The sequence below is a fragment of the Zerene cesonia genome, chromosome 28 (genome assembly GCF_012273895.1).
Source record: "Zerene cesonia ecotype Mississippi chromosome 28, Zerene_cesonia_1.1, whole genome shotgun sequence".
NCBI lineage: Eukaryota > Metazoa > Arthropoda > Insecta > Lepidoptera > Pieridae > Zerene > Zerene cesonia.
In genome coordinates this window covers 2,895,314-2,922,983 of record NC_052129.1, presented here as the reverse complement: position 1 = coordinate 2,922,983, position 27,670 = coordinate 2,895,314, and the positions used below count along the sequence as shown (strand labels likewise).

The 27,670-nt window shown below is 33.5% G+C and overlaps 1 protein-coding gene across 3 annotated transcripts in view; it reads left to right on the top strand.

Annotated features, from left to right (window-relative positions):
• Positions 1 to 27,670, top strand: part of LOC119837714 (latrophilin Cirl) — a 233,474-nt gene that overhangs the window by 100,815 nt on the left and 104,989 nt on the right. The window contains exon 1 of one of the 3 annotated variants that reach the window (XM_038363446.1): positions 16,940 to 16,976. The exons of the other annotated variants lie outside the window; for them this stretch is intronic. The gene's annotated coding sequence lies outside the window, so the exon portion shown is untranslated. Of the gene's footprint in view, positions 1 to 16,939; positions 16,977 to 27,670 lie in introns of those variants that run through there. 3 annotated transcript variants of the gene reach the window in all.

The following is a 27,670-nucleotide window of genomic DNA, read 5'->3' as shown; positions in this document are numbered from 1 at the left end:
GTAATAAATGTTATTTGCAGTTAACAATTTTCTTTTTTCTTTATTACAATATTTATGGCAAGACTAGGTATATTGATAAAGGCCTACAATAAAGTATAGTTGATTTTATATGAGCAACTACAGTTCCTTTTCTGCTCTTTTCTAGATATACTTCTTTTCAAACTGGTGGTAAATGATAAATTATGTATTAAAATTATTACAAGCGAATATGTTACGAGAACTATTTTAGTTTGTCATGTATATAATACTATGCTTCTTTAGACTTGAACTTATTTCTAGACGTCATGAAACATAAAATATGCATGTTGGTTAAAAAACGATAAATATTTTAAATACTAGCTGCGCCCCGTGGTTTCACCCGCGTTTGTCCGTATCCCGCAGGAATATCGGGTTAAAAAGTTGCCTATGTGCTGTTCCAGTTGTCCAGCCATCTACGTACGAAATTTTATTGCAATCGGATCAATAGTTTTTGCGTGAAAGAGCAAAAAACATACACACATCGTCATAAACTTTCGCATTTATAATATTGTATTTCGTAGGAGAATGGTAAGATTCTAGTTAAGAAAAAAAAATATGCTTCTCAAATTCAAATTCGATAACTTTTAAAACTTTCTTAAGATGAAATTTGATCTTAACTCAGACGAAGTGTTTGAACCTTTTTTATTCGAGTAATAAGTTCCTATAATGATTATTTATAATCCACACACTTTAAAGCAACAAAAGCAAGGTTATAATTAATTTCAATATGCATTACGAAGGTACCAATAATATAGGTTGGCACAATAGACCTAATATCGATCAGACCTCCCAGCTATTAAATTCAGGAACTTGTTTGATGGATCGCAGGAAGACCGCACTGCGTTCGACTCTATAATGTTTATATCTCTATTCGTGTTTACATTTTATGATTTCAATTGTGCGCATTAGGAAATCCTATTTAGGCAGGCGTATCCTGTATAGGTATTAATTTAGATCTATCTTGTTTCAAAATAGTAGAGAAATTTATTGTGTTCAAATATTTTTGTTTATGTGTATATTGGATGCTTTGTGGACTGCTTTAAAAGTCTTATTAACCGTATAACATAAAAATAAGCCACCAATCAATAAATAAATGCGTAAATGTGTTTGTTTGTGTGTGTTTTATGGTACGATTTTTGTGTCTGGAGATACCTAGATAATATTTTTTCTAGGAATTGACTTTCGGCGTTAAACACTGTATAATTAAATACCATATAATGGTTCAATTCAATTTATTAAGCTAAATTGCACACTCATTTTTTGTGTAGTTATTCAACAATTGGCCAATTCAAATGACAATGACATTTATAAAAATAACTTGTATGTACATACAACACCAGTCTCCTAAATTCCTCAAACCCCATTAACTGTTTATTGCAATAAACTGAAAATGATTAAAAACGCCGTCAATATCCGTGATAATGCCTTAATTCTCACCGCGACGAATATTATAGCACATAATTGCACATAACTTATATGCATCATGCATATTCATGCGAGGCGTGGCTTGGTGTAACAAATTTTAAATAAACACCACTTATTTACGACTTAATTGTTTAGACCGGAGGGTAGAAAGTCGCGTATACCACGCTTGGACTTGTATCAAATTGTTCCCTCGATTAATTTATACTTATAAATGATAATAATAGGGTGAAGATAAAATCATTAAAATATAGGTATCTTTTAATTTGTTATGCAATGCAATACCACCAACTTTTATTTAAAAGCAAGTTCAAACAAAGGGTAGTTCTCTGTCTCATTGCATACTTTTTTCATTATTTAGATTAATATCTCACAGATTATAATGTTATATTTTTCGATTTACAGGTAATCCCAGACATCTGCACACATTGCTTCTTTACTAGTAAGTAAAAGTTATTGTAATTGCTCTATGTGTGAGTCGAGTACGCTGCGGCACGAATTGGGCCAGTCCTCACCGGGACTGTACCACACCTCCACCCATTTTCCGCCTTAAATTCTTTCCTTATCCCTCTGCAAATGTCCATGGGCGATGGTGGTCCCTTACCATCAAGCGGACCCCCAGTTCGGTTGTCCGCTCTAACGTAAAAAATAATCATATTACCCACACATCTATATTTACTATATACATAAGCAATATATATACATATCCACTCGTATGTATTCCATCGGTTTCACAATATATTGTGAATATAAAGCAGCATCACAAAACGAAGCCGCGGACATGTTTTCAAAATGAAAGATCAATTTGTGAATGCCATCTATGTCGTAGTCCAGGGTCCAAAATATATATCGGAAGCGGGAAATGTTTCTGTTAAATTTTCCAAATGACAGCTGTGAAATTAAACTTTTGTTATTATATTAATTGAATTTTGCATTCAATCCAACTAAGGATTCGAGTTTGTGTTTGTTTATTAAATGAATCGATGTTTTTTTTTTTATAACTATTTCTAGTGTTGTATAACACTTAATAGCACTTTAATTATGAGTGTTAAGACGCAGAATAAAAGTGCCCTACAACGACATATATTCGCAAACCTTATCTTTTTATTACTTAACTAGCGGTCCGACCCGGCTTCGCCCGTGGTACATATATAGCCTATAGCCTACCTCAATAAATCGGCTAGATAGCCGATTTATTGTTTGTGTATAATTCTTCAAACTGGTCTAGTAGTTTCTGAGATAGTTCAACCAAACAAACTAACTCTCCAGCTTTATAATTTTAATATAGATCATGCTAGTATAGGCAATATTCTATTTTTGCATAAAAACCGTAGTAGATAAGAACTTCATCGAGAAATCCATTCTCTCATAAATGTGTCACAATTGCACTTACCCTACATTTCCTTACAAAATCAAAAACCCTTGACCTGCTTACAAATAGGGCCCCTAAAATGCCACCAAACCACATTAGTTTCAATCTGGCTAACTGACAGCCAGCCATATTTCTTCATCTTGACCCCCATAATTTTTATGGGCCCTTTTCACACCCCTTACTTTATTGTTCAGTTTATATAACAATTGTACGTGGCTTTCCTTGGATTGTGAAATCGATAAGCACATTAAAAAAATATATTTAGTGGAATTATCTGGATCGGTTGATATTTTTAACCTAATAATAGGGAAAAAAATGAATATCTTACCATAATTATAAATATATCAGTAAGAAAGTATGTCACAGTTAAAACCCGTTTTTCGTTATAACCATTTTCCCTAGTCACTAGGTGTAACTAAGCGCCTTTCTTACAACTAGTTCTAGCTAGAGATACGGGTTTATTGGTACCATATATATCTACATACATTTTCCACCTTAGCAATTATCTAAGAAAAAGTAACAATGACTACATCACAATAACATATCCTAAACTCCAATCTCAACATAAAAAGTACCAAAAAATAATAAAAAAAAATATATAGAATACCTCAATTGACTCATTACTCGTTCGGTGGTCTCGTGACGTCACCGCCGGCATCTCACAAGGCGCTCAAAGCATTTTCACGCCAACATATCAATTTATTACTGCGAGTGATCGATTTTATTCATTAAACCGTGTCCGTTTTGTACATTTCTGAATTATTTAATTAGTCGTAATGTGTTAATTTAGCCACGGTTTTATTAAATTCACGCTTTGTTTTGACGATGTGTTATAGTTATGTGGGGATATTAATTTTTATGTTGAAATATTTTTATCGATGCGTTTTGAAAATTTGTTTGGGTGTTGATTGAATAATTTTCGTGTTGTTACCGTCGTTTTGTATAATAACTATTTACTGTTGTTTCTTTACAAGATAACGTATTTAGGTATACTTTTAACAGGTATATTTCAATATAATGTAACGAATTCCATACCGATTTCTTCGGCGTAATCAACAACTTCGTTTGTGTTTCCACATAGATGGAATATCTATGTATATTATATGAATTTAAATTCTTCACTCCTGTTGATGCATTTTATATTTTTTTAATCTAACCGAATTTTCAGAAATTCTACTTTTATACTAGTATTGCTCGAGCAAAGCCACGTTCCACAGCTGTCCTTCCTCAGCTTCAATATACGATACTGTTAGAACTTATTCCATCAAATATATCATATTAGCTGATACCCATTCCAAACCGTCAACTCTAAATGATATTCAGATATAAGCTAGAAATTGTTTTTATATCATTCAATAGTTATTTACATTATTTTCCTTCGAATAGAGCCGAAAACGTAATCCGTGTCATCCATAACGAGAAAGGATGAACCTTTTTCAATCATTCCACTTTCCCAGCGATTACTCGACCCGAAATATATACAATAGTGGAGCAACTCAATTTGCATTTAGTTTTTTTATTTTATTCGTGTATTAGTAAGTGGTTATTCATTTTTTAGGTATTAACGTATTGATTGAGCATGGATCTGATGATCTGAGGTTTGATATAATAAAATATAGTGAATAGTTTATACATTACTAGCTACTACTACTACCCCGCGGTTTCACCCGCATAAGTCCGTATCCAGTAGGAATATCGGGATAAAAAGTTGCCTATATGTTATTCCAGTTGTCCATCTGTCTACGTACCAATTTCATTGCAATCGGTTCAGCAGTTTTTGGTAAAAGAGCAACAAACACACACACATCCTTAAAAACTTTCGCATTTATAATATAAGTAAGATTAACTTTTGTTAATTTCTTTAGAATGCATGGGGAAAGGTAGTTTTATTATGTTTATGGCATTTATATGCAATTGATAAGTAGGTTACAACTGAACTGTAGCTGATAAAATAGTGCTAATATATTCAACAGAGATATAACAAAGTTTAATAAGTCATTAGTAGTAATTATAATGTACCTATTCTTCAGAGAATAAAAATTCCGACAACATAACTTTTACTATAAGATTTTATGCATCATTACACAACAAAACCCTGGAGACAATGGTACGAGGAAAGACACATTGTGTCCCACACAATAAGGTACAAAATAGAAAATTTCCCCAACGAAACTTCCTTTCTTAGAACATTATAGGCATTCCTAGCCATTCGACAGTGAATTCCTTTTGATCGTCTCATTATCTGGCAAAATACTGAAAGAGGACTGAGATTGACTGCAAAAAAGGAACACATGTCAATCTCGGTGTCCCGTCGTGAATGGAGGGCCTGATTAATCGCTTAAAAATAAACTTTAAACGCGAGATATAGAGCTTAAAACGGAATACTAGATCGAGCGAGTCGCGGTTAATTTAAACAGAAAGACTGATGTCGATTAAACTAAAAATAAAGGCCGAGGCATTTAATAGCTAGCTCAGGCGTCCCTTGAAGACGGGATATTTTAAAACAAAACACTCGTAAAAAGTTAGTTTGATTGTCGTATACAAAACGTAGCTTTGTAACGAATGAAATTACTTGGGTACGCGTAATTTTATTTATCTTTGAATATAAAGGTTAAACTTGTATTTTATGGGGTTTAAAATTTGTATACTATAAAAACTTGAATCGATGTAAAATGGATGTAAAGTTAATGTTGTTTTTAACGTGTTATGCTTGGAACTTTTTATTGACTACATGTTATTACATGTTATTGATCCCGCACCGTCTTCGTTTCCTAACTTTAATCTCAATATTACCCTCCGTATAGTGAATTGCCTAAAACGCTTTTGAACTAAAAACACCCAGTTCTGTTTAACAGGTATGGGGTAAATTAAACTTTAAATAAATAATAAACAAATAGGTTTATTATTCATAAAAAGTAAACATGCGTTTTAAGTTTTGATTGTATGGAGACCTTGACTCCAGAGATGATTTTAAATGTTGCTCGGGTGCCAGTCAGTGAATGAAATGTTTCTTTGTTTATAACTTAATATAAACCTAACCTATTTAGCAAGTGGTATTCATAATTTGCTGATATTTGGTAGCATTCAATGCAATTTTTAAATCGTCGTCTGCTTCGTCCCTGCGACAGACAGAGATTCTAATCCGGAATCCCCATGATGAAACTTTCACTACTCTTTATATTTTTCAGTTCATCGCAATTTTGTATCACAAATGAACAAATAAATATTTAAGGTACATATATAACTGTAAGTGAAAGTTAAAATTACGACTTAAGGCAGAGGTATTGACTTACAAAATAGTGTTTTTCAAGCCAAATATAGAATCAATTCCATCAAATAAGGATTGACGTCAATAGCCTCTATACTTACAAACCATCAAACGTGACAACAGTTTGCCATATTGATTGCTATCATAGTAATTGAATACTGTTAATAGTAGGTACAATAACTTCGTTATAAACTATTTTTACTTCTATTTTTAATTAGGTACATGTGAGTGAATGTATTTCACATATAACTAGGTTATATCTTGACTCATTAGAAGTTATTGCTCATTTTCTCTATTTCATCCGACTTATTACTTATACGTGATTTCCTTTCACTATTTCGTTTATATTTATTAACATATTATATCCTATGTGTAAAGACAGAAGATCAGATATATAGATTCTTAATACCTAAATCTGTATCAAGGTAAAAATTTGTAACATCGTTTTAGCGGTTTTTAGATACACACGTACAAATTAGAAGATAAACACATATGTATACACAACCAGTAAGAGCGTTATAAATCTAATGAAATAAATAAGGGCATTTACCCAAACCCTTTTAAACAGAAATAAGCTGAATCATTAGAGCCTAAGTTCCCACACGCCCCAATCAAGTGAATACGTTCAAATAAACATATTTGAATAAGTAATAGTACGGGGTCAATTCTGACTGAAGCAATTTAACCGTATGCTTATAGGGTTGCCACCCATTGCAAGGTTATATCAAACAACTATCTCAATTTCCCATTCAAAATTTTCTGAAACGACGTAGGTACTTTACGTTGTATGGTCTCTCGATGGAACTGTCTCTTAAGTGGTTAATTAATAAAGTTATACAATCGATGGATCCACGTGTATCATCTTATCGATAATTGAATTCCAGAAGTGTTATTGTCAATTGAAAATCGTGGATTCGTGAATAATAGAAGGGGTTAACAATATTCTTTATTGTGCTTTTTAATTGTTTTTTTTTTTTGCATCAATACAATTATAACAATAGGACTTCATGCATTTTTTTTACTAACCGCTACAAAAATTATGTGTATTATCTTAATAACAAAGTTAAACTATAGCAAGAATAACCTGTATTTTTCTATTGATGTTTTCATTTTCCTCAATATTCAAACATTTCTAACCTAACTTGTATCTGATTTATATCATAAAACACATAAATAAAGTGCAAGTAACTATTCGATAAGCAGAAAGGTCCGCTCCAATAGGATCGGAAGTCCATTTATTTAGGGTCAAATTCAGAATTTCATTGAAAAATAAATGAATGGTTAGCAACCCTCGGTCCTGCAAAACATCAAAGCAGCCGCCACGTCGCAACCAGCCCAAAGCTATATTGATGTACACCACTCGTATATTACACTTTATTTGATATAATGTGCTCTCTATACATATTTAGTTGAGAAATTTGCAACATCTTGTACCAATGACCATTCAGTACGAGGAAACCAATTTCCTTAAGGATTGATGAATATATCTATTCAAAAGCACTTGTAAATTCAAACCACATGCATGTACTTAACGGTATTTGCAGACTCTTTGGCTTAATTTGCTCTCTCATCAATTTGAACACAATTAATTGTACTTGATTAACCAGCAATGGAAAGCGAAATGGTTTTCTACGTATCCGTTCCCCCACAGCGCTACGCACGATGTTGTGGTCATCCCAATAGTTGAGCTAAAGTGAAGTCTCATGTCTCACAAGTGACAAATTTCTACTCGGAATTTCGATGCTTGTTTCTTTACACTTCTATTTCGATACCTTCTACATATAACACCGCCTACGGTTCCTATAGACAAGATATATGTGGAAATATATCTATTTATTATAAAGCTACTTACAACACATGTATTTAAAAATAAATTTATTTACACCATTTATGAATCAGCAATGACTGAACGGGTGTGATTTATTGATTGTAAGTTTCGTTGCATTTATCTCCGTGTGTTTGGAGAACAATTATTCTATAGTCTGATTTAGTTAGGATAACAGTTTTCACAGTTTGGTATTAAATTACGTTCTGTATGGCATTGATATACAAAATCACCCTAGGCCTTGATTAGAGCATTAAGCTATAAAATCACAAATCGCAATATCAGGTTACATTCCTACGGTAATATATCGGAAACACGTGCGCAATGCGATCGCATCCCGCGTATTTCACTAATTAGGATCGCCTGTTATCATACCAATTGGTATGTCAGCTGACGTGAAACGGTATGGTGACAGACTGTCGAATTCCCGATGTGATTCGATCGATGTGTAATGTGCCAGTGAAAAATGGATTGCAATGGCTTGATGGAGCTTTAACTGCTGGCATGTAGCAGTTTGGTGTAATTTGTGGAGACTTGGCTTTAAGTTTCATATGTTCAAGTACAGTTTGCATATTAGTTTGACGGTGACCTGATGCCGCAATGGAAGATCATAGTGATTTATGGAAATAGATTCTACGGGAATATTTTGTGAAGAGCTGTGCTTTTTACTGTTGTCAGGGAATTCATCGTATGTGTATGTATGTACAAGATCATATTACAATATATATACGAATAATTTTCTCATGTTTTACAAAAACTGCATTTACAAACGTAATAGAAAACACACAGGTACATAACCTATCACGAGTACCTAACATCGATAGATCGAGCGCAATTGCAACCCAGTACAAATGATACAACAGTGGTTATATAAATAGACTCGCGTCGAAATGAGCAGAGGTCAGCGTTGGAGGAAATTTGCCTATATCGTAATTGCACCCCCGGGGGCATTGCTACCGCATTATTACTGTATAAGGCCAGAATCAATATTGGCTCTTTATGCCTAATTGAGTTGGAAGATGATTTATTCTGCGCGGTTTCTTATTAGTGAGTCGTGGTCGAGTAGATGAGTTTTAATATGATAATGGAAATATGATTTGCTCATATATAGCTTTGTGAGTATTCAATTGAAGGCCGATTGAATCTGTATTATATTATACAAGCTATCGGCATGTGGCTTCACCTGCGCAGCCAAAGGAAAATATAGACAGTCGGGAGTTTTCCAGTGAATTTTTATTGCGGGATAAAAACTATTTCATGTGACATTTGTACTAGATTTAATCTAAATCGATGCTGTACTTTGGGGGTGAAGAAGGCACAGACAGACAGAATTGTTTTCGCATTTGTTATATGAAAGTAGAAAAAATTTACAAGTTTTTGTGTTTGGTCTTGAAATTTTCATATGAAGATTCATCCATACTTAAATAAATGCGAAATCAACTGTCTGTCCATCTGTCCCTACTTCACGTCTTGCACGCACTCGCGTTGAAGGCAAAGCAGTGGGTGAAAGTTAGTTTGTAATACGTAGAAACGTTTACTGTATTGGAATGTGAATCGAATGAATTATTCCTCATTAGAGTACACGTAAAGAGAGAGCCCTAAGCAATAAATAGATCTCACTAAATGTATTCTTGTATTTAAACTTATCAAAGTTTAGTAATTCCAGAGATCCCGACGGACTTGCAGATAACCAAGGATTAGAATGAACTTGTTCAATCAAGTTCGTCCGTAAAGTCAAGTATTGGTTAGGGAATGTTATTTTAGTCCGCTTTGATCTAGAATATGGTCGTTTGTTTTAAATATTTCTGGTTAGATTTGATATCTTGCGCTTCGATTCGTATTGAATGCAATTTCTGAATCATTAGATTGAAACTCATTGATTTGTTTAGAAATTACTTATTACTTTATTTGAATGCAGTTGATTTAATTTATTAAATCGATATAAAGCATGAAGTTGACACGATTTTAAACGGGCATCAAATTTTTTTTTGCTGGTTTTTCTATGTGGATTAATCTATCAACAATTCAAAAGTTCTTCTAGCAAATGGCTAAGGACAAATAAATATTTTATTCAGAATGAATTTCTTTGTTTTTATTTGGCTAAGAATGTCGAATAATAATAATACAACTAAATTTTGCTCTACCAATCCAACAAATTATAACGTAATTCGCATTTGATTTATTTTCTTTGTCCTGAACACATTCCGAGTCTTTGAAAGCATAATTACGCCTCATTTCTCATTACACATGAACTCGTTAACGAAGTCACTAACAGAATTCGGCAACTTATCAAAATCAAACACAAATCACGAAGACTTGAAGCCGATGATTTACATACATTACGAATTAGTGGCATTCAATGTTCCCTTATATTTTGTTTGGCTCTTAGGAATTATGAATTTTCAATTTTGCGAATTAAGTTCGCAGTTTTCAAGGGCACTCTACGGCTCGGATACTTTAAATTGATGAGGGGTTTTTTGCAAAGTTGTCACCGCTTTTTTCATCGTGCTTCTATTCGAGTGTAATTAAAAGTTGTGCATAATTATTCAAATTTCGCTTTCATGTAATTCTGGGGCTTGAATCGATATATTAACGTTTCTTTATGCAAAACGTTACTTTATCTAGCAAGGAATCGTTTTGCGTGTACAGGAAAATCAATCGCAATAGGATGTATGCCATAGTATAAAGCTCTCTTGAATACAAAATTATTAGCATTACAATTTTCCGTTAAAGTGTATTAATCTATATATATAAAATTCTCGTGTCACAGTTTTCGTTGCCATACTCCTCCGAAACGGCTTGACCGATTCCTCTGAAATTTGGTAAGCATATTGGGTAGGTCTGAGAATCGGCTAACATCTATTTTTTATCCCGATATTCCTACGGGATACGGACTTACGCGGGTGAAACCGCGGGGCGCAGCTAGTCTAATATATAAAATTCTCGTGTCACAGTTTTCGTTGCCAAACTCCTCCGAAACGGCTGGACCGATTCTTATGAAATTTTGTGTGCATATTGGGTATGTGTGAGAATCGGCTAACATCTATTTTTCATACCCCTAAAGGATAAGAGTAAGGCAGAACAGCGTTTGCCGGGTGCAGCTAGTTCTTATATAATTAGTCAACTATATAATCAACTGTATGTATTAATTTGATTCGATTTGACCACTCAGAAAGAAGTACATTAATAATTAAACTAGAAACTTATTGAACACATTCGAAATCACTCACAGTTAATAATCATTAGTATAAATTATTCATACCTACACTAAATCTCACCCTTATTATAACAATTGTTCGCTAATAATAACATGAATTTTAATCTCACCTACAATAATATCAGCGGAATTGTTACAAAATCTTAACACCTCACAATTGGGCGCAAATAATGGAGCCCTAAGAAGGGTGCGGGTTCATTGACCCACTAGAGGTGTGAAATACCTTCGTTTTATATAAGGATATTAGTATTGTTATTGAAGTTATTGTTTGTTCAAACTTTTGGGTTTCCGTAGGACGGATGCTTGATGTGGGATTCAAGTTACTTCTGATATTTATTTAAGTGTTTCGTCTAGGCCACTATTTAATGCTAAGCATTATGCAAACACCCAATGCATATTATATTAAGTATGTTATATGAGAAGTTCAGGCCGCTTGGAAAAAGAACTTAAAGTGATATCTTTCACTACATCTAGTCATTAATTAATTATACATTAAAAGAGTACATTTATAAAAAAAAACAGTGTCAGTCAACAGTGATTGATTAAATAACCATTATTACTTATATTAAATAAAATAACTGCAAAAAAGAAATGAACCAATGATGCTATATCATTACTACTATATATATAAATAATGAAAACAAGTGTGTTAATACAATATTTCAATCAAAAAATACTTTTATTGTATATCTATGGTATATACAAGTCTGTAGTTATATATATAGCCCCCGTATCCCATTCAACAAGATTTCCTTAAATCAACTCAGTGCATTAAGATTGACGTACCGTAATATAATCTAAGTCTAACTTCAACTTACACTTAGAGCTCTATCTGTAACCGTCAGAGTGTCTGACACTAAGTCTAGACTCCGTGATTGATCCCGACATTTGCATTATGCCAGAGAGATATATGATTCGTGGGACACACTCACCGGATGGCGTATTTTTAAGGATCTCTCACTTGTATCCTATACTACCTATTTATTTAACAATTAATGTAGTATTTACTGTCGTTTAGTGGTAACGTAGTCCTTGATTTTATAGTATATTTCTATTTTATTGTGACACTAGTTAGCCACGAGGTTTCCGCGGACAAACCAACCGACACAAGCTAGTATTTCTATAGCTAAATTCCTACCAAATTGTATGTAAAATGACAATTTTACTTTATTTCTTCTTTATAACTAATTTTACTTTGTATCGACCGAATCACTGTCAACAAAAATAATTAACAACTCGTTACATATTTCCTTTTAATTATTAAACAATACTGATCAAAAACAACAATTAAATACCTCACAAAAAACTAGGCCCATAAAAATCGATTCCACATAAAACCGAGCGTAACACCAGTCTAGTCATCTACTGTTGCATACGAAAACAATCCATTGTCCGACCCCCGGCCACCAACAATAGCGTCGTAAGTAATATTTCCATTCAAATCCGAATACATTAAAAACATAAGCACGAAACGATTACCTCCCCTCACCAAACTTTTCCCTACCTAATGGGAAATCCTACGGGATGTTGTGCCAAAGAATCGCTAGCGGACAGACGCTTCGCTTATGCTTACGAATAAACATTCGTTAATAATAACACATAAAACGTTATTTTATTTATATGAATTTGAAGACAATTTAAGCATCTCCATTAAACAACGATTGTATGTAACATAACCCATAATTGTATAATACATCAGATTTTTCCTAAATGGGAAAAAAATTGAAGATATTTTTGATAAATACAAATTAAAAATGTCATTACTCTTTATACAATAGTTTCGTAGATTCACGTATTCGTTCTATGAAACCTAGCTGAATCATACACCCATACAAATGCATTCAACAAAATGCTACCGTAAACGACTAGACAAATTTTAATGCATCGGCAACTCTGGCCATATTGTATTCTATCAATATTCCTCGTCCAGACGCAACCTTCAGTCGACATTGCTCCGGCATTGTGCATTGTATGCAGATTCAATAACAATACTTTACGCAAGCTTAAAATTCATTTTCAATATTTATTTTCCGCATTCTTCATTTTCAAAAGTATTCCTATATTCGTATACAGATTGTGTCGGAGAAATTCCAATCAATTTCTTTCTATCTAACTGCTACTTAAGATCTTTATCAGGATAAGCAATGTGCCCAGTCTAAGCACTTATTCTATGTTACAATTTATGAGGTACCCGCAACACAGGGAAAACTAGTTCTTATTGTTGTGGGAATAGATACAAATACGCTAGCAACGCGGGGTCTGTGTTAATCTGTATGCGTAGCGAGTTCGGTTCGCTTGATTGGTTATTCGTTCACGGAAGGGTGACAGTTTAAAGATTTGCCCTCTATCGTTTCACTTCAATGATTTCGTTTTAATTCGATTTTAAAGTCTTCGCCACTTAGATAACCATTTACAAATCTTCAGAAATCGCGGACGAAACAAAAAGGCCGTGGAAACGGGGCTTGAAAAGTTAGAACTGTTTGTACGGAAAAGAATAAAAAGGGTAATGATCTCCCTTGAAGTATAAATGAAGGACAATTAGAGGCTTTGACAGTTCGGCTTGTGGAATTAATGACGGCTTTTATGGCTATTCAAATTATTTTTAAAAGAGTGATTATGTCAAAGGGTTCTCGATTATTTCGACAATCTTCTAAATTACAAAAGAAATCTCGATTGGCGATACCCGTTAAAGCGATATCTGGGTGTTGCGTATATATTATGCTTATATAGTTTTCTCTCCCCGATAATAGTTCCCATATCATTTAAGAGAAACCGCTCAAGTTTAATACATTTAATTCTAAAAGTGACCTCGTCCCATTTCCCTTTGGTTGTTTTGATTAATTACAGACCAGTTTGAAAGGGACTCCAGTTGTTTTGATTTCGTATGAATAGAGTGAGTCTATGGGAATCGTTGTCCCACTATGAAGCCTGTCGTCGTATTCAAATTAATGTTTGTGTTTTCTTGTTTGACAGTCAGTATTTGTCGTTTTCCAAGCACGATGGGAAATTATTGGACGTTATTAAGAAATACCAAGGCGTGATGGATGACAATAGCGTTTTCATTTTCCGATTTCTATTGTTTTCTTGGATTTAATATCAAGGGGATTGCGTATTTGTAAAATAGAAGTCATATTTATTCGCAACGAAGATTGGTTTTTGTTATGAAAACGTTTTTGGTGTTTTGTTGTACAGTGATTGATTTCTTTTAGAAATAGTATTTCTTTACTTGAATATTTAAAAACGCTACTGTTTATTATAAAAATTATGATCTGTGCTAGTTTTTTACTCCAACTCAAACAAACTCAAACATTTATTCATTCAACTGGACTTCTTATAGAAGCACTTTTGAATCGTCATAATATTACACAGTTATAACATTTATCACCGGTTCGGAAGGCAGTTTCTACAGAGAAGAGCCGGCAAGAAACTCTGTAGTTGCTCTTTTAAAGTAATATAAATTTTACATTTTAATTCTACATAATATTTAACATATACATAATAACAATGATGCCAATGAACTGACCTGTGGTTCTTAAGCGACAACATTCCATGGATTGTCAACTTCCATATATTCATTAATGCTATAGTTGGCTCTCTGAACTCATTCATTTTTAATATAGTTTTTGAATTTAGTATTACTAAACGATTCAATTCAACAATTTAATACATTAAACTAACTAAACATGAAACTTACAAAAACGTATTTATATTGTCACAATACGAAATTCCAGCGATGTTTCTAAGTATTTGTTTTTAGCGCTAGTTCATCCGGAGGGAGGGATTTGCTTACCTTTAGGGATGGATAGATTTTCTTTGATTGTTCCTTTCGAGGGGAGGTTTATTGAACAGTTCCGATCTGCTCTTTGAATACTATCGTTAGATATTCGTCTGTTTATTTGGACGGTGTTGAAAAAATAGCGACAATACATACAAATCATGATCAAATATACTTCGATATGTTTGCGGATTTTATAGCCGTTTTGCGGCTGTTAACTTACTGTTTTCAAAAGTTATTGATTCCTAAAACCGACTGTTGTCGGTTATAAAGTTTAATTGTAAATTTTAAAACTACTATGTTTACTTCACCATGGTTCGAATAGGTGAAGAAAAATTACGATAAATCCAAATGCTACACTGTAAAAGTATGACGCTATGTGACGTGTATTTTTTTTCGTGATATTTTAGTAGTACCGTTATGAAATAACTGATGAAATTATTCAAACATTATGTTGTGGCAAAAAATGAAGCCATACTAAAACTTCATCATCATCAGCCCATATATGTTCCCACTGCTGGGACACAGGCCTCCTATGAGGGTTCAGGCCATAATCCACCACGCTGGCCAAGTGCGGGTTGGCAGATGTCACATGTCGTCGAACTACTAAAACTTGCGGACGATAAATTTGTTATATCCTGTCAACATTTTGGACGACTTATCCCGCTATATGATATGATATATGAGTCGCACCCGCATAGCAAAGAGACATTTATTAAACGGTGTTAAATTTATGGCAATTGATGTAAGTGCTGGCTTAATTATCTTAAGTGTCAATTTGTAACGATAAGTCAATTATCTTTTAATACGAAGACATTTTTACGAGAAATTTCCATATGTTTGTGTATAGCAATTTAAATAGATATTAATTGCAATAAGTCGTAGTCGTGCTATCTAACTAGTTCACTTTTTCGTTCGTGAAATTCCACGTTGTTTTCTGTATCGCAAATAAACTAGAAGTGACTTGTAAAAAATGGAACAAACGTCAATTTAAAAATAGTTTGACACCAAAAACTAAACCGAAATTGATTTCCACAGCGTTCCATCCGTACGTCGGAGCGTCACAAATTTTTACGTCTGCGTACATCATAAATAGATTGAAATTTATATCGGGACAGAGACAATAAAAACAAATTGCTTTTCGACCCGTTTTATGATCCGTCAATACGTTACAAATAAAAGGACAACAACGGTTCGATATCTTTATGCGGATTTATATACAATTGTTATAATCTACAATACAACTACTTTGAGTAAGGGCGCAATTTTCAACTGTCAGCCCCAAGCTCTCGCAGCGCGGCATTTGGCAACCTAACTGTAATGGCACAATAAATAGTTTGCAGCCCTCACCCATCTGTCACTTAACTAGTAAAATATACAGACGTCATTCAGAGAGCCACGTTGAAAAATCGCAGCGAGTACCACCCCTGACGAAGTCACGCCGCGGCTCATTCTGATCCCCACCTTACCGCCCGACCTTAGAGTCCATTTCGCGTCGCACTGCTCAATGAATAAATTTAAATATTTGTTAACTTAAAATGTAACCCGTGTACCCGGAAATACAGTCTAAATTGCACGGCTGATCATTTGTTTCACGGATCGCGAGGTTAGGTATACGAAAATCACTTCTATTCTATCATTGTAAGGTGGTTTTTAGTTGTCGAGCGCGATTCCGCGACAATCTTATACTAGGGTTATTTAACTTTGAAGTTGTTCAAAAGACCCTCGATTCGGGATTCTGGTGGATTTCTTTTTGGATTAAAGGCCTCATGAATTTAATGATAGTGCATTTTAGGGCCGTTATTTGTGCGAATGCCACGCGTCCGATTTAATCACTTGTAATTGTTTTCTTTGAAAACAAAAATAACGAACTGCATAACATAATTGTGGCACCCCTAATAACTAGAACGAAATACATATTTCAATGCTGTTTCAATGTTGCGAATATTTTAAAAGGTTCGCTTACTACATTTAAAATTCTATATGTTTTACAATTTTTTATCATTTAAATGTTTTTGCAGGTAAATTGGTGACTGCGAATTTCACAACTCGACGTTTACACATAACTAAGTTTTGAAGGTAACAAACAAATTGTATACTTTACACATAGGTTTACTCGATATAAAGAGCGATTTTGCATAAAACAGAACGTACGTAAAGTGGGTAGATGAAGAAAACACTGTCCGTGATTTAGCTTTACTAGTTAATGTGTGAATTTGTGAGCGTAGTCATTAGCGATTCAAATTTATGCAAATCTGATTAACGAATTCATTGTAAAGCGAAAACTGGGGCAGGCTTCACTTTTGATACTTTACGAAGATATGCTATATTGGAAATAGCGTTTCGAATACGCTCTATATTTATTAATTCGTCGTGTATCTTTTCTTTGCTATCGCGATGTATTATGATTTGGTTATTGAATATATTTATTTAAGTAAGCGGCTTTTTGAAAATGGGATATATATCCCGTTTATGTAACTTATCTAACATTGTGCTGTTTATATAAAAACATCAGAAAACTTTCAATATTTTTACTACCGGTCTAAAACAGTACCACGTGGTATAAATTAAAGGCGATCCCCGTGTAATTTCTTAACCCTAAGTCGTGTTGATTACGTCACGCGTATCTGAATATAAACGGCCAGGTCTTATCTCAGGTACCCTAACTCTTGTGAAAAGGTTTTCGCTGTTTGGTCTAACGGATGTGGGATTACGAAACAGTGTTTAAATTTTAAATTCGATTCAATGGGATGGGTGTGGTGAAGGGATCTGGCTTTGTGAATAAACTTGTAAATTCGTAATAGATAGCTTGATACGAGTAAATGAAAATCTTTCGACTTTGTACTTAAGTTTTTAATCACACCAATATTATAAATATGAAAGTTTGTTTGAATGGATATTTGTCTGTGAATCACGCTGAAACTACCGAACGGAATATGATGATTTTTTTTTTAATTCTTAATTTTAATTCTTTGCTAGACAGGGTATGAACTGATTTGGGTGATGGGATACTTTTTATCCCGATTAAATGCTCCCTTGGGATTAAACAGGAATCTTGATATCCGGACAGAGCCGGGACGAGCGTCTTGTCTTATATAAATATACCTAGAGTTTTTTTAATATGAATATGGGACAGAAGATTTCATTTTATTTACGGTAATCAGTGAATATTATTTCTATATCCTTACTAGCCTGTGTTAAAGAAATTGGTACGGAACAATATATTTTTATGTTTATTTCGGTATAAAAGAAAATAAAACAAAAAAAAAACCTCAATGTCATCAAATTGTTTTGATTCCAAATCATACTTTAAATATCGATTGTATTTGAATGCTACATTAACTCTCAACCGACCTTCAAATCGTACAATAGTCAGACAGATTTAAATTTATATTGCATTGATATTTACTTAAAGAGTAATCAAAAGTTTTCGCTAAATTCGAGGCTCATCAAACGACTAAACATCAACCAGTCAATCAACGTCGTAACTAAATATTGCCAGTTAATTAAAATTCAAAGATAAAATAGCTGAGTGCTCTTTTCGTAACAATGTTTGGAAAATATCTTTTAATTTGCTCAAGTTACATTTTATAAACAAATAGTATTATATTACTTCAACCCTTTAGTACCTTTGCACGTGTAGATTTTGGCTATAAACAGATTGTGAAATAATATATTGTTGTTAGTATTCATGAGGTAATAATCAAAGAAAGCAACTAAAGAAGAGTTAGCAGCTATTTAAAGTTATCCTTTCACGTCTCTTGTATTAACACTAGTAGGCCGCCCCAATTTCTCTCGTGGTACATATAAATATAGCCTATACATACATACATAATATCCATTGGTTTTTGAAATCGGTCCAGTAGTTCCTGAGATTAGCGCGTTCAAACAAACTCTTCAGCTTTATATTATTAGAAGTATAGAATGAAGCACATACACGATGACGTTCTTAAAAAGTAAGGAAGTTCTCAGTTCGCCTTTATTTTTTGTCTGTTTTGCTCTCGATAACTCCGTGGGTATTCAACCGATTAGCATGAACCTTTTTCGATTATTTACTTAGTTTGATAGGAAATTATTGTTATTTGATCCCACTTTCGAATCGATAGTGGGACCTACCTTCTCCCAATGAACGTCGGTGTCTTTTATATAAAAAATTATTATATCTGTGGATCAAATTATTAAGTCACCCTTAAGATAAAACAACTTTTGGAACCAAATGAGTTGACCACAAAAGTAAGATCTTACAAACCTCCCCTCCTCCTCCCGCAATGACGTCACTCTCATTACACGCAAGCAAATTACATCCAGCATGTAGGATAATTAAACACCGGTTCATTGAGGTTAATGAGGTGCATTATAATTGATAATGAGGCAAGAACCAAGTGGTCAGCGCAGTGAGCTTTGGAAAACTGCGTTCAAGTGTTGGTGTTTCTTGTATTGAGTTTTATAAAAATACTTTTTAAATTAGACATAATAGAAACGTTGAGGGTTAATAATTACCAGCGACATCTATATGGAATAATTAAGTGTAGATATATTAAATAAATAAATAGAATTAATGAACCATAAATATAATTTAGTTAGATAGTCTCGCAATACATTTAAGAATATCATAAAAACGATACATATTTTTTGTCTCTTTCATGTGTAAACTTTATATAAGACCAAATTCCACGCAAGCAAAGCCGCTGGCAATTGCTAGCTAGCTGGCTAACTATATACGAGTATTGTATTTCAAAATTTTGTAAATATGGCCGCCGCCACCCTGTTTGGTTAGCTACGTCAGAGCCAAACAATATAATTAATATGGCATTTACAAGCATTCACATTATAAACGTGTAGCATAAAGTTTAATTCAATATTATGTTAATTCGATAGGTATAGTCGTAGATATCTGATGGTAATGAAGTGTTTCTTTACAGTGATTTTGTGAAAAAAAAAATTCTTTTAACCCCCAACGCAAAAACTATAGTTACAAGTTTGGCGTGTCTGCGTGTGTGTTTGTGGCATCGTAGCCCTCGGAGGGATCAACCGATCTTGATTATGTTTTCTTGAAACGTGGAGAGTTCAGGAGTTTTGCTTACTACTGGAACAAATAAAGATGCTTACAATCAAAGACAATTATCTCAGATCCGATTTAAGATTAACCACACAGCTAAGTTTGGAAATGTTAAAAATATTTTGTAACACTTACCCTCAGCATGTATGCATACCAACAGCTAATATATGCAAAATACTAGATATACCTAAGTACACCTTGCCACGCAATCCGAACATTTTACTAGAATTATATTAACCCCCAAATTACGAACGGAAAACGAATTAAGATAGCAATTTCTAGTACACAAGAAACAGTTATATTGCTGCGGCATACAGTTCAATTTGCTCTGAATGGCGTTCGTTACTTACTACTTTCTTATGTTAACTAGAGTTCAAACGGCGGGTCAAGGGTGAAACAGGCGTATCCAAACGAAATTACTAGTCTTCCATGCTGAATACTGAATAGTAATAATTTATAATTTCGCAAATTGTTTTAGTTTTTATCATATGGAATAAATTGCTTTTCATAGAATTGATTATTGCAACATTTACGATTCAATCACGGAGTAATTGCTTTTCTTTTATATCTATTCCTTCATTTATTTACTAACAGTAATAAGTTTGGCACATAAAACCGCAAAAATGAACAGTAAATCGTAACATCTAAAATGGAACGAAGATCTTATCAAACGAATAATATAACATATGCTAGTACTGTTACAAACGAATTTTCACAGAAAATATATTAATATCTATTATTAATAGAATTAGTGCATAACCTAATACACTACGCGAGCAAATCCGCTAACCAACGAAAAGAATTCATATAAAAACCGAATACAACATAATGATAAAGAAAACTTCCTACAAACAATTCTCACAAATACACAGCAGGCGAAGTTGATCGATAGGCTATCGAAACTTCGGTTCTTCGACTCCAAATTCCCGCCTGTAAAATAATCTTATTATACTTTAAAAGCAAATATTGGTTGAGCAACAAACAGACCGGCATATAACTTGCTAGACGTTCAACTCATAATCTCTAAGTATAATAACTCTTAGAGATTTAAGAGGGATATGCATATAATTGACGGTATCTTTATAACGGTTTTTAAGGCTTTGTTTAAAAGCTTCATTGAATAGCTTGTGATAACAATTTATTGACGACTTAAGGTGAAACGTGGGTCTCTATTAGATATGAAATTCAGTCATGTACATTGAACACATGTTGAAGATTTTTATTGTTATAAATTTAGTTCATTGGGAAAGAAATAAAGTTCTCAAAACTAGATATTTTATGCACAACTGCGATTCACTAAACCGTGTTTTTCAACCGATTTCAAAAGGAGGTGATCAATTCGACTGTTTTTTTTGTGTTTGTAACACAAGATTTTAGTGAGGGCATCAATTAATATGATTTTTTTTTTATTCGAAAGCTGACAACTTGGAGGCTGTTTGGTTTTGTTGTTAAACATTAATATTTCAACTGTATCATATAATAAAGTGTGAATCCTCATTATTTTATGTTAATAATAATGACGTTACTGTATAGACCTTTTCTAATACTGCCCAAGAAACAACGTGTATATGTTAGTTGGTACAAGCTGCAACTTTGTAATTTAAATGAAGTCTCAATCTTCAATAACAGTCGACATATTCAATATTTGTCCATGCAAATTTGGAATAAACGGTAATTACTTGTCAATGATATTGAAATTATTATGTACCTTCGGTATCCAATGTCTTAATACATTGAACACTGGAGGTACGTAGAGTCAGTTGAGTTATTGTGGCAATAAGAGTAGGTTTTACTACTTGCTGATAATGGCGTTTGATAGACAATTTAACACTTTTTTACTTTAATTTTCATGTTGTATAATATTCAATTTGGCTGACAGATGGTCAGAAACCGGCTAGGTATATATTTATTGCAATGTTTTTCACGATTAAAATTAATATTATTTGCCGTTGCCTGTAATACCTATGTAATATAATGACCGCCTCCTTGGCATAGTGGTCAACGCGTGAACGTATACCTAAGGGCCCTGCGTTCGATTCCCGGTGGGGACATACAAAAAATGTCTTAAAAATGACTTGGAAAAAAAAGTGTCTGGCAGAAAATCGATCTACCTGTCCACAAAGAAAATCGATCAGAGAAACGATGTATATCATCTGCTCCATAACCCACTATTGGACACAAAACTTCACTTTTTATCTAATACCTAAGTAAATCTAAAGTTGCTCAGCATGGCAGTTATTGCATATATACAAGTAGATATTCAAACAAAAATCGTAACAGAACAAACTTGGAGCGTTTGTAACAAACTCCGTTTTACCTGGAATTTGGTAAAGCCTGTAAAATTTAAACCGTCCGGGATCACATTATCATAAGTTTGATCCGGTTTTATCAAGTAATCCCCGGTTAATCCTATCGCTAGACCCGGTTAAGACGTTTTGGCATAGGAATGTACTGTTTAGGTCCCCGAATTAATTCTTGGGAGTTGCAAGTTTTCTTGGTGCGCGCCTTTCGAGTTTTTCTTTTTACATAATTTACTGTGCGTTTCTTATCTCAACTCGCTTGATATAATACCGTGGAATATTTCATCTAGATATATTACAATTTTTTTTTACATTTAATGCATTTATGATAGTCATTTTTTAAAATAAAAATTTTGAAGTTGCAAAATTCTTATAAAAGTTATATGTTAATTTGAACGCGAAAACAACTTCAAGATATAATAACAATCATAAAGAATTATTTTTTATCGCCAAATAAATGGTACGGAATATCACACTTCACACTAATATGACATATGGAAAAAATGTGTGTTTTTTTAATGTTTGTCCAAAAATCACGCTGAAACTACTGAATGGATATTGATGAAATTTTCTATACAGACAAAGTGTGAGCTGACTTGGGTGAAACAGGAATCTTGATATTCGGACGGAGCGGACGAGCGTCTAGTTGTTAAATATTTTAGACTAACTTTGTCTCAAAGAAAAGGTTTTCTTTAAATCGTCTAGCGTCCTTGTAAAGTCAAGAGGAAAAGCGTACCTAAATCCACTTACGGTGTTCAATGCAATCACTGCGTACCGCCCCTTAGACGAAGCATTAGCATTTTTATGGATAGAAAAATTCTGTGGTTAGGGAACTTGTTATTGTATATTATTTAAGCATGTAAAAGTTTGTTACGAAAATGCTTCTCGAAACAGCAATAATAATATATGTATTCGAATCCTGAAAAATTCAACAAAATACTCAACGATATACTTTATTTTCCTTTCAAATAATACCCCAAGAACAGCTATATCGTGAGACTGAATTGCTAAGCGCAGGCGAATTTCCATACGTACACAGATCACAGCCAGAGTTATTGGCGGTCCCACGAGTCTTCAATACATTCGACTATTTTTATTTACTCGGAGAAAGCTCTCGACCGTCCCATCGCCTGGCCTGCGGACGACTGAGGAATATGTTATTTGTCACTTCTATTTTTGAATTTGGTTCACTTTTTACAACTGACCAGCAATATTCCATTTTCGAAGAAGGTTGTATTCGTAAAAGGTTTATTTTTCTTTATTGTATCCGGCCAGTATACAGTCACTGCACATAAACGTATTATTTTATTATATTTAGCTTTTATTATTCCCGTGCGTGTCGCAACAAATTCACATCAGCAATTTAATCTAAATTCAGTTACCTGTTGTTCGATAAAAATGACACGTAATATCCGTATTAAAACAACAGGTTCTGTTTCGCGAAATTGCTAACCATTAAATCCGACGCAAACATTAAGATAACTTTTAAAACAATTGCGTTGGGGGAAAAAAGCGCGGGAGTTTTAATTAATAAAAATGGCAGCACGAAATGTCTGCAATTCAAACATGGCGGAGTCGGCCAATGAACGGGTCCCTTTATGTACATATGCTAATGAGTGACAGGCCTCTGAATGGGATTGTCGTGTTAGTGCTGTCATTACAGCGAGGTTACAGTGTAGAGAATTGTTATTTTTGCTTTTCATTTGAATTTGTCCATAGACAATGTAGCTTTTTGAATTAGGCGCGAGTTTCCCTTTTTTCGTGCGCTTATGTGCTGTTTATTTGGACGCGTTAACCCAGTTATGCAGAAAAGATTTTTTATTAAATTTTTGTTCATTGGTTACTTGTATAAACATTAAATAACACGTATAGTTGGGTAGCTAGTAATTATATTTGTTGTTCTGTGTATTCTTAAATTGGATCTACAAAAAATACTATAATTTTATATTTAGAAGTTATTTTAGCTTCACCATCAAGCTCGAAGTTCCATAATGTTATCTAATACAACTTAACATTAGGATGGTAAAGTGAGCGTTTTATAAAGTATCAGGTAAAAATTCCTTTTTATTGTCAGTTGAAATAGTAAAAAAAAAATTTTAGATAAAGTAAATAATCGAAACATTTAAGATTAAGAAAGCAATGAATTCCTCCCAAATCGAGTTTGCATTTTAAAAGCCTATTTATAACGCAAATTTTTTTCCATAAATAAAAACTAAATAGCCATCTAATTTTAAGATCAGGCTAGAAAGCTCGAAGCGTCTTAAATTTCATTCGCAAAAAACAATTTATATTTATATATTTTAAGAAAAGATATTGAACCTTTTATTACATTTCGCTCTCTATAAAATAAATTAGTATCGACATATTGATAATTTATTTAATTCATCATCATCATCAGGAGAGATCAGGCTATAATACACCACGCTGGCCAAGTGCAGGTTGACAGATGTCACTTATCTTGAAAATTTTGATTTGCTTCATCGTTTCGATATGTGTTGAATAATGACAAAACACACTGAAAAATGTATTTGTTTCTTGTACGTTCGTCCGGTCCATACCACTGCACCACCACTGCTCGATGTTTTATGTATATCACTCTGTTTTGTAATTAAATAATCGGATTCGGAAACGGTTTCGCATTACTTATATATATAATACCAATATATTTAATTCCGATAATTTTCAACAATAGAAGTATATAACAAAATTCTACAAATGCATTGATTTTATCGCAAGTAATTAAACGCCTAAATAAATGTTTTAACTAATTGCTATTGTGACACACGCGCGGTATGCGCATAGCAACCGGCGGCCATATTTAATTTTATTCGGATCTAGTGCTTGTAAACTAAACGAACAGGGTTAGGCTACCTGTATCCAGCCAATAAATAAACCTAGCCGTACATTCCTTGAGGATGCATGCGTTGAACACTAGCACAGGATAGGTTAGTGAGAGCTGAATAATCTTAATAGTATATAAATTTTGTGACACTGTTTGGCTTTGACTTCTGAGTTACTGAACCGATTTTAATAAAATTTCGCACGTTGCAGCATTCGCAGCTCCAACTTTAAAGAGACAAATACGAATTATAATAAATAGTGGGGTAGAACCAGGGTGAGCAGCTAGTATGTTACAATTAGTTACTTGCCATAAAAGATTGTTGATTTGTCCCTACTTTGGGTAGAAATGTAGTAACCAATGTATGATTCTGATTCTGTAGGAATCCACTTAATACTTTAAAAAATTGTTATAAGCTAATGTTTATGAACTAATTATAATTTAGATGTTAATTACTGCCTTATTTTACAACAATGCATTAACAATTTACAAATAAAAAAAATATGTATCCAGTGAATTGTATTAGTTGGCTCTCATACTAGATTGTACATAGTGGAATAAACAAACTTGTTCAAGCAGTGCAAGATATATGCTGCGATTATGGTCCATGCGTCGTCAGAATAAGAGCGACATTCCCGTGAACGATTACCCTCAAATTGGGTTTCGATTGTTATCTCAGTGAAGGCATCGTTTTGTTTTGTCTTAAACGAATGCTTTTTATCTTTAAATGTAAGCTCTCCAACTGCATTGGACGTAGATCCAACTCGTCTCGGGTTCGTTTCTGTACCAGGCAAAAAAGTGTAACCTAGTTTAAGTTATTTAAAATCTTCCCTAATTGAATTTTAAATAAACCTAGAATTAATTTCAAGTCTTAGTAGCTATATTTTCAACTTCAACCTTTGCATTCCACCTGCGGAAGAATCCACGTTCAAAAGCCAGTATATGTATAGCTTGTTGGTTATTCTGATACATAAGCTACATCCACCAAGTCTCATCAAATTCAGTTTAGTGGATTACGCGTAAAATAGTAACAAACGTGATGCAAAGTTTTTTACTTTTGCACAGGGTAAAAAATATTTGTTTGATGAAACTATAATTCAATAAGCTATTAAATATACTGAATAATATAAAGCTGAAGAGTTTGTTGGTTTGTTTGCATGCGATCTCAGGAACTACTGGATCAATATCATACATATCACAAAGTTTTGATATGTACATGATTCCTAAGTGCTCTATCGGTGAAATATGTACCATTGGCGAAGCTAGTTCTTACGCACAAATGTCAATCCAAAAGCTTTTAAAACACAATAAATATTAAGCTCTGAATATCATTCCAAAACAACCTCCATACCTTATACAAGAACTTGGCAAAGTATTCAAGTTTTGTTTTTTTCCCAACCCGGTAGCTACTTAATAAACCAATTTGTATTAATTCAGTACCTTATTACATAAGCCGATCCAATTTTCTTTGTTTTCGTACAAACAAACACTGGTATTTTTTACGTATATATAATATTCCTTGGCATTTCATTGAGTCTCAATAATAAGTTTTATGGTTGTATCCGGTTGGTAAATAGTGTAAACTGATGAATCGAATTGGTTGATACGTTGCATGTAAATAGATTGCTTGCTTAAATATAATACGGTTTTCACACGTTCACCAAGCGGTCAAAACCGCATGCTAGAGATTGTTAATTATATCTATATCATTATTTTATACATAATCTCTTCAATTCTGTACTATCTAATGTTATTATGTTGTAAGCCTAAGCTTTCCTCAAAATGGTCTATTCAACGCGAAAATAATATTTCAATTCAAACCAGAAGTTCCTAAGATTAGCGCATTCAAACAAAGTCTTTATGTTTATACTTTTATTCCCAAATGGAGCATAAAATTCATTTTATCATCACTATAAATTCTACGAGTTTAGATTTACCCTAGCTGAAGTATGAATTAGGTGATTCTTGTTATGGTAAGATTATCTCACCCTAACTGTAAGAAGAGAAGCTACTCGCGTTTACACGAGGGAGAAATACCTATCACATTATCTTCCACAATCCCTGAGTGTCTGCGATCCTATTTGCGATTAGCATTACGAATAATTAGTGAGATAAACAAATTATTGGATTAAAAATTCGACAAACTTAAAACGTGGTTTGATTCCATAATATTCCTATTTGAAAATCGTGTTTTGAATTTGTTAAGAATCTATAATTTATATATTAAGCTAATATGTAATATGAGCTTATCCTTTCAGACATAATACCTTATGTAGACGCGTGAGAATATTGCTGTGTTTCATACGACCAGTGAGGGATCCGGAGTCACGTGTCCTTTTCCTCACCCTTCCCAGTCCGATCCTTCATTCTCGTCGTCAATCCTCTCCTTATGTCATACTGGTTCTAAGCGGGCAACTTATTTGCAGAAGCCCTGCCTCTGCAAATGTACATGAGCTGGTGGAGGTGGTGATCGCTTACCATCAGGCGTACGTAAAGATTTTAGCATACCTATGTATGCTTAAATCTTCTAAATGTTCCTATGGGCATAGGCACAGAGAAAGCGATTTTGTTTTAT